At 36.0% G+C, this 13,405-nt stretch overlaps 1 protein-coding gene across 1 annotated transcript in view; it reads left to right on the forward strand.

Moving 5' to 3' along the window:
• Nucleotides 1-13,405, forward strand: part of LOC101890946 (uncharacterized) — a 202,128-nt gene that overhangs the window by 33,707 nt on the left and 155,016 nt on the right. The gene's annotated exons all lie outside the window — the stretch shown is intronic.

Consider the following 13,405-nt stretch of genomic DNA (forward strand, 5'->3'; position numbering starts at 1 on the left):
TTGGGTATCCTTTCTTATAGACGACCTCACATAGGTCTCCTCTCATTGAAAACCTCATATTGGACTTCTCCTATTGAAGACCTCATGTAAGTATGCCCCTATAGAAGAAATCTTCGAGGTCTCATCTGGGTCATCTTCTAAAGAAGACTTCAGGCTTGAGGAGAAAATCCTTATCAAGGAATTAGCATGTAGAAGATTTAACCGATTTCTACAGTTAGAGAAGATCTCTTTGTGATCATTCGTTTAGGCGTAATCGAACCTCATCTAAGAAGAACCTTTGGAGTTCTTCTTTTGTAGATGATATAATTAAGGTCTCCTCATAAGCAACATATCTTAATGGGTATTTTCTTATGAAGGCAGTTTCATCTATGGATTACTTTATCGGTGGCTTTTTCTACCAAAGAATTTGCGTGGACTACCTCTGGGTCATAAACTAAAAAAAAAACACCTCAAGAGGGTTTTTTTACTGATGTCCTCATCTGCACTTTCTTTTATTAAAGACATCATTGAGGACGTCATGGGTTAAGGAGAGTTCAGGAGAGGCCTTTTCCTACAAAAGACACCATTCTATAAAACTCCGCTATGGATACCTCCATCCATAAAAGTCGTAGATATTTTTTTCTACGAGTACATAAGACCGATCTCTACCATTTTCAAAACAGATCTTCTGTTCATAGAAACATTGGAATATCTGAGTTGGAAAGGAATCGAATACTCATTTCGCGTTTTATGAGCTTCATGGATATTCAAAATTTTGACGCTTTGTTGGAGGACCGATCTTGACCAGATCTTCACACCAGACTTTGTGTTAATCAAAATACTCCAATAATCAAAAATTAAGATTGTAAATTTACACAAATCACAATGTTGTTATTAACCCAAAGTCTGTTGTGAAGCAAGCGCTTCGCCGGGAATGGGCCAAAATACCGTAGAGCAACGTTCGGGCAGCGTGTGACGGTTTCATTGGTAGTCTGAAGGCCATAATTAGTGCCAAAGGTGACCAATTCGAACAAATCTAAACTAATTCTAAAATTTAATACTATTTTCGGCATTTTTGCTTTCTTTCAATAAAATTTAAAAAAATAAGTAAAAATTATGGCTGTTGACTTTTTGCCGTTTTTATACCCTCCACCATACTATGGAGGGTATATTAATTTTGTCATTCCGTTTGTAACTCCTCGAAATATTCATGTCAGACCCAACAAAGTATATATATTCTTGATCAGCGTAAAATTCTAAGACGATTTAGCCATGTCCGTCTGTCTGTCCGTCTGTCCGTTGTAATCACGATACAAATTGAGATAGAAGGCTAAAATTTTGCACACATGTATTTTTTCCCAGTAGGCAGGTTAAGTTCGTAAATGGGCCATGTAGGTCCAAGTTATCATATAGCCTCCATATAATGGTACCTCCCGATATTCGGTATTTTGATGATTTTAGCGACATTATTCACCGGAATTATTTCAAATTTGGCATTTGAAGTTTGTAGTGGATGCTACAGCCTAAGACAGAAAATTATCTGTGCAGGTCCACGTCTTCCTGCAGCCCCCATATAACGGTACCCCCGATATTCGGTTTTTTGATGATTTTAGCGACATTGTTTACCGGAATCGTTTCAAATTTGGTATTTGAAGTTCGTAATGGATACTACATCCTAAATCAAAAAATGAGCCATGTAGGTCCACGTCTTTATATAGCCCCCATATAACGGTACCCCCCGATATTCGGTATTTTAATGATTTTAGCGACGTTATTTACAGGGATTGTTTCAAATTTCGCATGTGAAGTTCGTAATGGATACTTTATCCAAAGTCAAAGAATGAGTCATGTAGGTCCACGTCTTCATATAGCCCCCATATAACGGTACCCCCCATATTCGGTATTTTGACGATTTCAGCTACATTATAAACAGATTTTTCTTCAAGTTTCGCATTTAAATATTGTAATAATTTATGACAAAAGTTGCCTATGCAGGCCCACGTCGTCGTATAAGCATTCGGTATTTTTAAGATTTTAACAGAATTTTTAACGGGTTTTATTTTTTGGAAATTGCCAAATTTGTACCAAATGGTGGAGGGTATTAAAAGTTCGGCACGGCCGAACTTACAGCTTTTTTACTTGTTTTTATCTCACCTTGTATAATTAAATAAACGAACATTGTTTGAGGGTATATATCTGTCGGCAAAACCGCCAGATACATTTTAACTTGTTATGGGTTAGTTTCAACCGATTTCACATTTTAACCGCTCTAAAGCCTTAATACGCAATTCATGCCTAAATTGCCAATATGAACCTTTATTTGCTACAGGTGTCTCTACTAAAAATTCATAATGGTACTGGGTATCATACGGTTGGCACCGCCTGACTTTTGCCTTTCCATTCTGCTTTAAATTAAAACAACTGCAACCATTTAATTAATTTTCAAATAATTTTTATTTAAAAAAAGTTCTCCATTCGAATTTATTGTTAATTCAATAAAGTGGCATTTTAATATGGCAACAATTTTCATATCATTAACACAAATGACATTATCGATATGTGCACACACATGCACACACACTCATACATTTGCATCAATCGATCGCTTGCGAAATGTTCTTTTCCTCGCTAGCAATTAGCAAATATTTCAAACTTCAAACAACAGCAACAACAACAACATCAGCAAACGAAAAAAAAAAGTTATTCATATCGAATTCGTGATGTTGATGATGGTAATTTCGAAATTGATTGTTGAGTAATTAGCAACTTTGTGTTGACTTTTGCTGCTGTTGTCGCCACTACATTGTCTCTTTTACAACACCCGTGTGTGGTACGTACGTGTCTATGAGCGAGCTCGTGCGTATGTGTGTGTGTGTTTGTGTTGAAGCAAATTATCGGGATATGCCATCGAACAATTTTGAATTAAAAAGTTTTTTGTTTGCAAAATTAACACGAATGACATTTTAATGTATCACTATAAACATAAAACAAACACACACATACACATGCACTCATATGTACGAGTATAGATGTGTACTTAAACACACACACACACACACATACAGCCAGCCAGCCATCTAACCTGTAATTGACATCACGTATGTTTTCTGTTAATTTTACAAATATTTAATTGCATTCATTGTCGTTTTGTTTGTAGAGTTTGTTGTTGTAGATTTTCGTGTTGTTGTTGTTGCAAGTTGTGGCAGTGGCAATTTCAGTTGCATGAAATTGTCGACATGCAATCATGTCATTTGGTGTTTGGCTTCAAATGGCAATGGCGATGATACATTATTTGCCATCCCTCTCCACACACACACATATGTATGTATATATGTGTGTGCATATGTGTGTTGGTATGTGTGTGTGAATATGCTTTGGCAAATTTGCAAATCATTGATGACTGTTCCGATGGCGTTCTAGCCATTGACTTTGATTGTTGTGTTGAAAATATCTTTATTGGGATTGGATTTGTTGAGATCTGTTGGCAAATTGAGTTATTAGATATGAATCGATAGGAGTAGCATTGTTATGAAAGAGTTTCGAAGTACGATTTATTTACAATTTAAAATTGAGATTTTAACATGGCAAATGCAATTGATAATGTAAGAGCGTTTGGAAAATTATGGCCAATAGGGAATATTTTCAAAATTTTCAGGAACGAAACACTATTTATAAGGGTTTAAATTAAGCCAGGGCTTTTGAAAATGTCTCCTTAAATGGTAACAAATTAAGTTGTCCATAGATTAAGGCGTACATCAGATTTTCGACGGACCCATCTGGCAACGCCATAACTTTTGACAGAGATGTCACATCGCTTAATGACTTACCGCGTTTGAAGCGTCAGTCCAAGCAGATTTTTACCATGAACCAATACACGCCACGCGGGCGCTATGAAATAGTTGAAATTTGCATTCAACAGAAGAAGTCAATTGTGAAAACTCAACGTGCTTTTAAAACATTAAACCAGTAAAGAAAGTCTTAAAGTCGGGCGGGCCGACTTTAAGATACCCTACACCACTTTGCTAATTTAGTAGAGCTCTACATAACAATTAAAAGTTTTTATAGTAGAATTCAATCATACACGCTATGATTATAATTATAATTTAAAGTTAAAAGGACTAAATATGGCGAAGCATTTGTATCTTTTAAATTCGGAATTGTATAACCCATTTGGTGCACAATTAATTTGAAATCGGATAAAGATATATATGGGAGCTATATCCAAATCTGAACCGATCTCGATAAAATTTGGCAAAGATATTTCTAAGCTGTATTTGATATATTTCCCTGAATATCGTTGTTACGGAGTGCATATTACGGCGGCGGTGGACAAAAATATCAAATCGGATGAACAATATATATGGAAGATATAGCTATATCTGAACCGATTTCGATCAAATTTGGCATACATATTTTCAGGCCTAATCTGGTTGTATGTGCAATAAAGTGGCATTTTAATATGGCAACAATTTTCATATCATTAACACAAATGACATTATCGATATGTGCACACACATGCACACACACTCATACATTTGCATCAATCGATCGCTTGCGAAATGTTCTTTTCCTCGCTAGCAATTAGCAAATATTTCAAACTTCTTGGTTGTATGTGCAAAATTCCATACAATTTGGGCTGATATTACACGTTTGGTGCACAATAAAAGGCAAATCGGACGAAGATATATATGGGAGCCATATCTAAATTTTTACCGATTATCTCCAATTTCAATAGGGTTCGTCCTTGGGCCAAACAAATGATCTGTGCAAAATTTCATCTGGATCGGGCTATAAATGCGACCTGTACTTTCTTTACAAAAATACATGGACGGACGGACATGCATAAATCGACTCAGAATATGATTCTATGCAGATCATCAAAAGGAACTATGGGTCTATCTCGTTTCCTTCTGCTGTTACAAACAAATGCACAAAGACATAATACCCTGACCACCTTGTGGTGTAGGGTATAAAAATGTAAGAATTGCGCCTTCTAAGAACACCATTAAGCGTTTATACGAAAAATTGTCGACTGGTAAGGCTCTTTCTAATCCGAAGAGGCCATATAAAAGTCGACCAAGGCGATCGGCCGAGAATATCGCTGCCGTACGAGCCAGTGTTGAGAGGTCCCCAAGAACATCCCAAAACGCCGTTCTCAGCAGTTGGGCATGGCTCGGTCCACTTTACAACGGATTATTCGCATTTGTTCCCGTACAAAATTCAATTGACGCAAAGAATGTTGCCTGCGGACAAGCCTCGTCGATTGGAATGGGCCCAAAGAGTCATCGAAATGGCCGAAGATGACGAGCAATTTTGGAACAAAATTATCATGTCCGATGAAGCCCATTTTACATTGAATGGGACCGTAAATAAGCAAAATTGCCATTTTTACGCCACTGAAAATCCTCAGGAGATTCAAGAAGTGCCTCTTCATGACGAAAAAGTCACAGTTTTGTGCGGCGTTAGTGCGAAAACGGTCTTTAGGCCTTCTTCCAAAATGAAAATGGCCATGCTGTTACCATCAATCAGGAGCGTTATCGCGACGTGATGACCAATTTTGTGATGCCAATTATTCGTCGAAAGCGTTTGAGGCAGTTCTGGTTTCAACAAGACGGCGCTCCACCACACACATGTCGCATAACAATCGATTTTCTGAAGAATTTGTTTCCGGGCCGTTTGATGTCGAAAAGTGGTGATTTGGACTGGCCACCGCGTTCGCCCGATTTGACGCCGCCTGACTTCTTCTTGTGGGGATATTTGAAGTCAAAGGTTTACGTTAACAAGTCAAGGACCGTAGAAGAGCTCAAGGACAACATTCGTGAAGAAATAGCCGCTATTCCGGCCGAAATGTTGGCAAAAACGATGGAAAATGCAGCAAAAAGGGCACAATACGTCATCAACGCCAAAGGCGGCCATTTGAGAGATATCATATATTCAAAAATTGATGTAAACAAATCTACTTGGAACAAATTAAATGATTAACATTGCCAACCGCCAAATTTTTATTTTTTTCTTTGATTAAAAAAAAAAAAACATGGGTCCGTCTAATATGGGCAACCCTGTATAGATGGATCCCAAAACGAAATAAACATCAGATCGAGGGTAACCAATCGAAATATTCATAAAAACAAGTCAAATAGTATCAGCCGACAGATGTAAATATGTGATAATTCTTGGAAAATGTTGAACTATGTGTGAGATACAATATTTGTATGGGAGACTTTTAAAAGCTTATTTTTTATAGAAAATATTCGAAAAGTCTAGTTTTGCTAAGGGAGACTTTAAAAAAATCTACTTACTTTAGAAAGCCTTCGAAATGTATTCTTTCCATAGAAGACTTACGAAAGTTCATCGCTAAGAAGCATATCTGCAAAAGGTCTTCTACATATGCAGAAGAACTTCCAAGGGTCTTCTTTCTATAGAATTCTGGCAATCTATCTTCTTCCTACAGAAGATCCACAAAATATTTGTTGGAAGACAAGCAACAGATCATGTTTCTAAAGAAGATCGCAATAATTCTTATTTCTACAGAAGGTCTTCAAAAGTTTTTTTTTATTATAGAAGTCCCTCCTACGGTTGTCTCTCTAATAACGATCTAATTTTTATACCCGCATGCATATGGCAAGAGAGGGTATATACACATTTGATACGGCCAAAATGTGCCTCATCGAAATGACGGTTTTAGACCCTAGGTCTCTTTGGACCAAATTCGTTTCAGGACATTTGGAGTCGATCTAGCGATGTCCGCCCGTCCGTCTGGCTGGCTGGTGCGCACGATAACACTCGTAGGGAGTATCCGATTTGATCCAAACTTGGTACCTTGTAATATTATTATCAAACATATATCGAGTTCGGAGAGGGGTAATATCGGTCCACTACTTTTCCCCCACAAAAGATAGAACTTTAAAATAAAATAAAAATAAGTTAAAAGCAGTAAGTTCGGCTGGGCCGAACTTTCAATACCCTTCACCATTTTGAACGAATTTTGAAATTTTCAAATCATAAAATCCGTTAAAAATTCTGTTAAAATCTTAAAAATACAGAATATAGCCGTTATATTGGGGTCTCTACGACGTGGACCTACATAGACATTGTTGTCATAAGCCATTACCATCTTCAAATTCTAAACTTGAAATAAACGGTGATTAATGTAGCTAAAATCATCAAAATTGCGTATATAGGGTGGTACCGTTATATCGGAGCTATTCGAAGACGAAGACCTGCATAGACTATTTTCTGTTACAGCCTGTAGCATCCATTACGAACTTCAAATATTACATCTCAAACAATTTCGGTGAGTATTGCACCTAAAATCGTCAAAATACCGAATATAGGGAGGTACTGATATATGGGTCCTACACGAAGACCTAGACCTTCATAGACACCTTTTTGTCATAGCCTGTAGTATCCATTTCGAACTTCAAATACCAAATTTGAAAGAATTCCGGTGAATAATGTAGCTAAAATCATCAAAATACTGAATATAGGGAGGTACCGTTATATGGGGGCTATACGAAGACGTGGACCTGCACAGACAATTTTCTGTCATAGGCTGTAATATCCCTTTGGAACTTCAAATAACAAATTTGAAACAATTCCGGTGAATAATGTCGCTAAAATCATAAAAATGCCGAATATCGGGAGGTACCTTTATATGGGGGCTATACGAAGACTTGGACCTGCACAACCAATTTTCTGTCTCTGGCTGTAGTACCCCTTAGGGACTTCAAATACCAAATTCGAAACAATTCCGGTGAATAATGAGGCTAAAATTATCAAAATACCGAATATCGGGAGGTACCTTTATATTGGGGCTATACGAAGGCGTGGACCTGCATAGCCAATTTTCTGTCATAGGCCGCAGAATCCATTACGAACTTCAAATACCAAATTTGGAACAATTCCGGTGAATAATGTCGCTAAAATCATCAAAATACAGAATATCGGGAGGTACAGTTATATGGGGGCTATATGAAAACGTGGACCTACATGGACCATTTTCTATACCATAACTCCTACAGACTTAATATACATTTGAGTAAAATTTTATCCATCTACTTCATTTCATTCGGAAGCTAGAGTGATTTCCACAGACGGAAGGACGGATAGACGAACGGACAAATCGACATAGAATGTTATGCTGATCAAGAATATATATATACTTTGTGGGGTCTTTCGAGATGTTGGTAGATTTCGAGGTGTTACAAACGGAAGGACAAACTTAATATACCCTCCATACTATGGTGGAGGCTATAAAAAATTGTCAATAGGGCTCCAACTTTTGGTAAAGCCTCCCATAAAAAAAAAATTATTTTGAAACGCCTTAGAAGTATTTAACTTTGACTTATATTCGTTCTTTGGAATATCAATTGCCACTTCTGCCAAAGACCACCCACAAAACCTTGCTTAATCACCCCCACACGTTGCATCTTCTCTCCATTAAAATTAACTTCAAAGTGTCTTCATGCATCCGACACAAAATAAAGATCTCAATTTTATTTTCACCTTTTCGAGCGTTAAAATCATATTTTTCAATATTTTATGGCCATTGTTTGTGACCAGAAATTTGTCATATTAAAATGGAATTAAAAGACAACAAACCAGGTACCGAAAACTTGTTCCATACACCACAACCAACCTTGGTGTTGAAATCTGCACAATCTTAAGTCGCTGTCAATTTTAAGCTGATTTTAAATGACGTTGGAGAGGCGATTCTCTTATTTTTCGTGCAGTCAAAGGTGCTGTACTAAACATTGTGTTTCACACTCTTGTTGTTGATCTAAATAAAGTTATTAATAACAGATCGTAAAGAAATAAAAGTCATCTGAAAACATGGGCTGTAAATTATCGGATATTTGGAATATGGAAATATTTGATGTCATACAACGGGGAGTTAATATTTTTTATACCCTACACCACAAGGTGGTCACGGTATTATGTCTTTGTGCATTTGTTTGTAACAGGCAAAAGGAAACGAGATAGACCCATAGTTCCTTTTTGATGATCTGCATAGAATCACGTTCTGAGTCGATTTATGCATGTCCGTCCGTCTGTCCATCCTTCCGTCCGTCCGTCCGTCTGTCCATGTATTTTTGTAAACAAAGTACAGTTCGCATTTGTTGTCCCATCCAGATGAAATTTTGCATTTGTTTGGCCCAAGGACGAACCCTATTGAAATTGGAGATAATCGGTAAAAATTTTGATATAGCTCCCATATATATCTTCGTCCGATTTGCCTTTTAATGTGCACCAAACATGTAATATCAGGCCGAATGGTATGGAATTTTGCACATACAACCAGACTAGGCCTGAAAATAAGCATTTGATCGAAATCGCTACAGATATAGCTATAGCTCCCATATATATTGTTCATCCGATTTGTTATTTTTATCCTCCGCAGCCGTAATATGCACTCTGTAACAACAATATTTTGAGAAATATATCAAATACAACTCAGAAATAAATTTGCTAAATTTTATCGAGATCGGTTCAGATTTGGATGTAGCTCCCATATATAACTTCGTCCGATTTACCTTTTATTGTGCACCAAACGTGTAATATCAGGCCGAATGGTATGGAATTTTGCACATACAACCAGACTAGGCCTGAAAATAAGCATTTGATCGATATCGCTACAGATATAGCTATAGCTCCCATATATATATTGTTCATCCGACTTGTTATTTTTGTCCTCCGCAGCTGTAATATGCACTCTGTAACAACAATATTTTGGGAAATATATCAAATACAGCTCAGAAATACCTTTGCTAAATTTTATCGAGATCGGTTCAGATTTGGATAAAGCTGCCATATATAACTTCGTCCGATTTACCTTTTATTGTGCACCAAACGTCTAGTATTTGTCCAAATGGAATGGAATTTGGCACTTACGACCGAATTGAGTCTAGAAGCTAGTATGTCAAATTTGGTGAAGATCGGTTCAGATATACCTATAGCTCCCATATATATATTGTTCATCCGATTTGTTATATTTGTTACCCACAGCCGTAATATGCACTCCGTAACAACGATATTCAGGGAAATATATCCAAAAACAGCTCAGAAATATCTTTGCCAAATTTTATCGAGATCGGTTCTGATTTGGATATAGCTCCCATATATATCTCTATCCGATTTCAAGTTAATTGTGCACCAAATGGGCAATACAAGTCCGAATTTAAAAGATACAAATGCTTCGGCATATTTAGTCCTTCAGTCCTTTAAATTATAAATATAATCATAGTGTGTATGACTGAATTCTCCCATAAAAATTTTTAATTGTTATGCGGAGCTCTACTAAATTAGCAAAGTGGTGTGGGGTATCATAAAGTCGGCCCGCCCGACTTTAAGACTTTCTTTACTGGTTTTGTTAATGAAATATGTGAAGGAGGCTAAATTGTCAATACGATCAAGGATATTTGGAAGGTGAGTCATAAGGTACCATAGGGAGATTTTGTTGCATTGGCATCTAATTTTGATTTCCAGCCTTCCAGGCTGAGGGCCAATAATTTCCCGTGTATAAAAAATAATTAAACTTTGCTTTCAATTCTTAAAATCACATTCCAAAAATCCTTTTAACCTCTCTCTGTCTTATTTCAAATCTTGATATCCTCGTAACCATTCCTTATTAAAGTCAATAAGTTATGAAGTTTTTGACTTTATCTTAGCCCAAAATGGCAAATGGCTTATGTGCTTCACACAATGGCATCGGGGGTAATATTTAAGTCCCCCACCCCCTTCTAGCATAATATGCTCCAAACATCCTCCAACCCTTCCCCTCTTAGCAAATTATCTTACAACTATATCCTTACGCATCAATTACAAGCCCTAAGTTAAACTATTACGCCAAAGTGCACTTTATTCCATTAAAACTGAGTAATTACCAGCAAAAGAAGTTGGAAAAAAAAACTCGAGAAAATGAAGCAGACTGCACAAATTCATTATTATTACTACTTACCCTAACCATTATCCACCACCAGGACCACCAAACTCACTTGCTATCAATTGCAGAAATTGTTCTCAAGTTGCAAATCCGCAAAAAGCAAAAAAAAAAAACGCAGAGAAAAAACTTTTTCATTAAGTGCGCGCCGTATGGCACCACAAGCCTGACTATTGGCTGGTATTTCAGGGATGCCAAATCAAAATTAAGTCAAAAAAATATTTCTGAATATCTATGTATTTATACCCTACCCCCATAGGTAAGGGTATTCTGTCTTTGTGCATTTGTTTGTAACATGAAGAAGGAAGCGAGATAGACCCATAGTTACTTTTGAGGATCTTCATAGAATCACTTTCTGAGTCGATTTATGCATGTCAGTCCGTCTGTCCATGTATTTTTGTTAACAAAATTCAGGTCACATTTATTATCCGATTGAGATGAAATATTTCCAACAATATTTATTAGGCCCAAGGACGAGCCTTATTGAAATTGCCGAGAATCGCTTTAATTTGAGAAATAGCTCTCATATGTATCTTCAAACGATTTCGGGTTAATTGTGCACCAAACTGACAATATCAGTCCAAATGACTTGTTTTTGGCACATCCACATGAATTCAGTCTAGAAGCAAGTACATCAAATTTGGAGAAAATCGGTTCAGATATAACTATAGCTCCCATACATATGTTTCATCCGATTTGGGGTTTTAAGACCCTCACATGCGTAATATGCACTCCACGAGAACGATATTTGGTATCGGACAACAGATACAGCTCGTAAATACGTATGTCAATTATCTTCGAGATCGGTTCAGCTCAGGATATAGCTCCCATATACAGGGTGAGATAAAAAAAAAAACTACAACTAAATTCAGACTGCTGTCATTTCTAAGCTAATCGTCCCACAGCTGTTAAAATTATTCCAATGATAGCTCATCATATTGTTAATATGCATACAAAAGCATTTTGGTGAGAATTTTCCAGAAAAAAAAATATTATATTACCCCACCAGATAAAAATATTCTTAAAAATCGACGTTTATTAATACAAAAAACGTTGCTTCTATAAAAATATTCCACGTTCATTAATCCACAATTAAGATCATTGTTTCTAAGAAAAATATTCTTAAAATATCCACGTTCATTGTTCCAAGGAAAAATGTTCTTAAAATAAAATTCTCCGTTGTTTTTTATGTGAAAAATATTCTTAAAATAAAATCCACGTCCATTGGAACTAGGAAAAATGTTCTTAAAATAAAATCCACGTCCATTGGAAATAGGAAAAATGTTCTTAAAATAAAATCCACGTCCATTAGAACTAGGAAATAGGAAAAATGTTGTTAAAATAAAATCCACGTCCATTGGAACTAGGAAAAATGTTCATAAAATAAAATCCACGTCCATTGGAACTAGGAAAAATGTTCTTAAAATAAAATCCACGACCATTGGAACTAGGAACTAGGAAAAATGTTCTTAAAATAAATTCCACGTCCATTGGAACTAGGAAAAATGTTCTTAAAATAAAATCCACGTCCATTGGAACTAGGAAAAATGTTCTTAAAATAAAATCCACGTCCATTGTAACTAGGAACTAGGAAAAATGTTCTTAAAATAAAATCCACGTCCATTGTAACTAGGAACTAGGAAAAATGTTCTTAAAATAAAATCCACGTCCATTGTAACTAGGAACTAGGAAAAATGTTCTTAAAATAAAATCCACGTCCATTGTAACTAGGAACTAGGAAAAATGTTCTTAAAATAAAATCCACGTGCATTGGAACTAGGAACTAGGAAAAATGTTCTTAAAATAAATTCGACGTCCATTGGAACTAGGAACTAGGAAAAATGTTCTTAAAATAAATTCCACGTCCATTGGAACTAGGAAAATGTTCTTAAAATAAAATCCACGTCCATTGGAACTAGGAACTAGGGAAAATGTTCTTAAAATAAATTCCACGTCCATTGGAACTAGGAAAATGTTCTTAAAATAAAATCCACGTCCATTGGAACTAGGAACTAGGGAAAATGTTCTTAAAATAAAATCCACGTCGATTGGAACTGGGAAAAATGTTCTTAAAATAAAATCCACGTCCATTGGAACTAGGAAAAATGTTCTTAAAATAAAATCCACGTCCATTGGAACTAGGAAAAATGTTCTTAAAATAAAATCCACGTCCATTGGAACTAGAAAAAATGTTCTTAAAATAAAATCCACGTCCATTGGAACTAGGAAAAATGTTCTTAAAATACTAGGAAAAATGTTCTTAAAATAAAATCCACGTTTATTGGAACTAGGAAAAATGTTCTTAAAATAAAATCCACGTTTATTGGAACTAGGAAAAATGTTCTTAAAATAAAATCCACGTCCATTGGAACTAGGAAAAATGTTCTTAAAATAAAATCCACGTCCATTGGAAGTAGGAAAAATGTTCCTTAAATAAAATCCACATCCATTGGAACTAGGAAAAATGTTCTTAAAATAAAATCCACG

The sequence above is a fragment of the Musca domestica genome, unplaced genomic scaffold (assembly GCF_030504385.1).
Source record: "Musca domestica strain aabys unplaced genomic scaffold, Musca_domestica.polishedcontigs.V.1.1 115, whole genome shotgun sequence".
Classification (NCBI taxonomy): Eukaryota; Metazoa; Arthropoda; class Insecta; order Diptera; family Muscidae; genus Musca; species Musca domestica.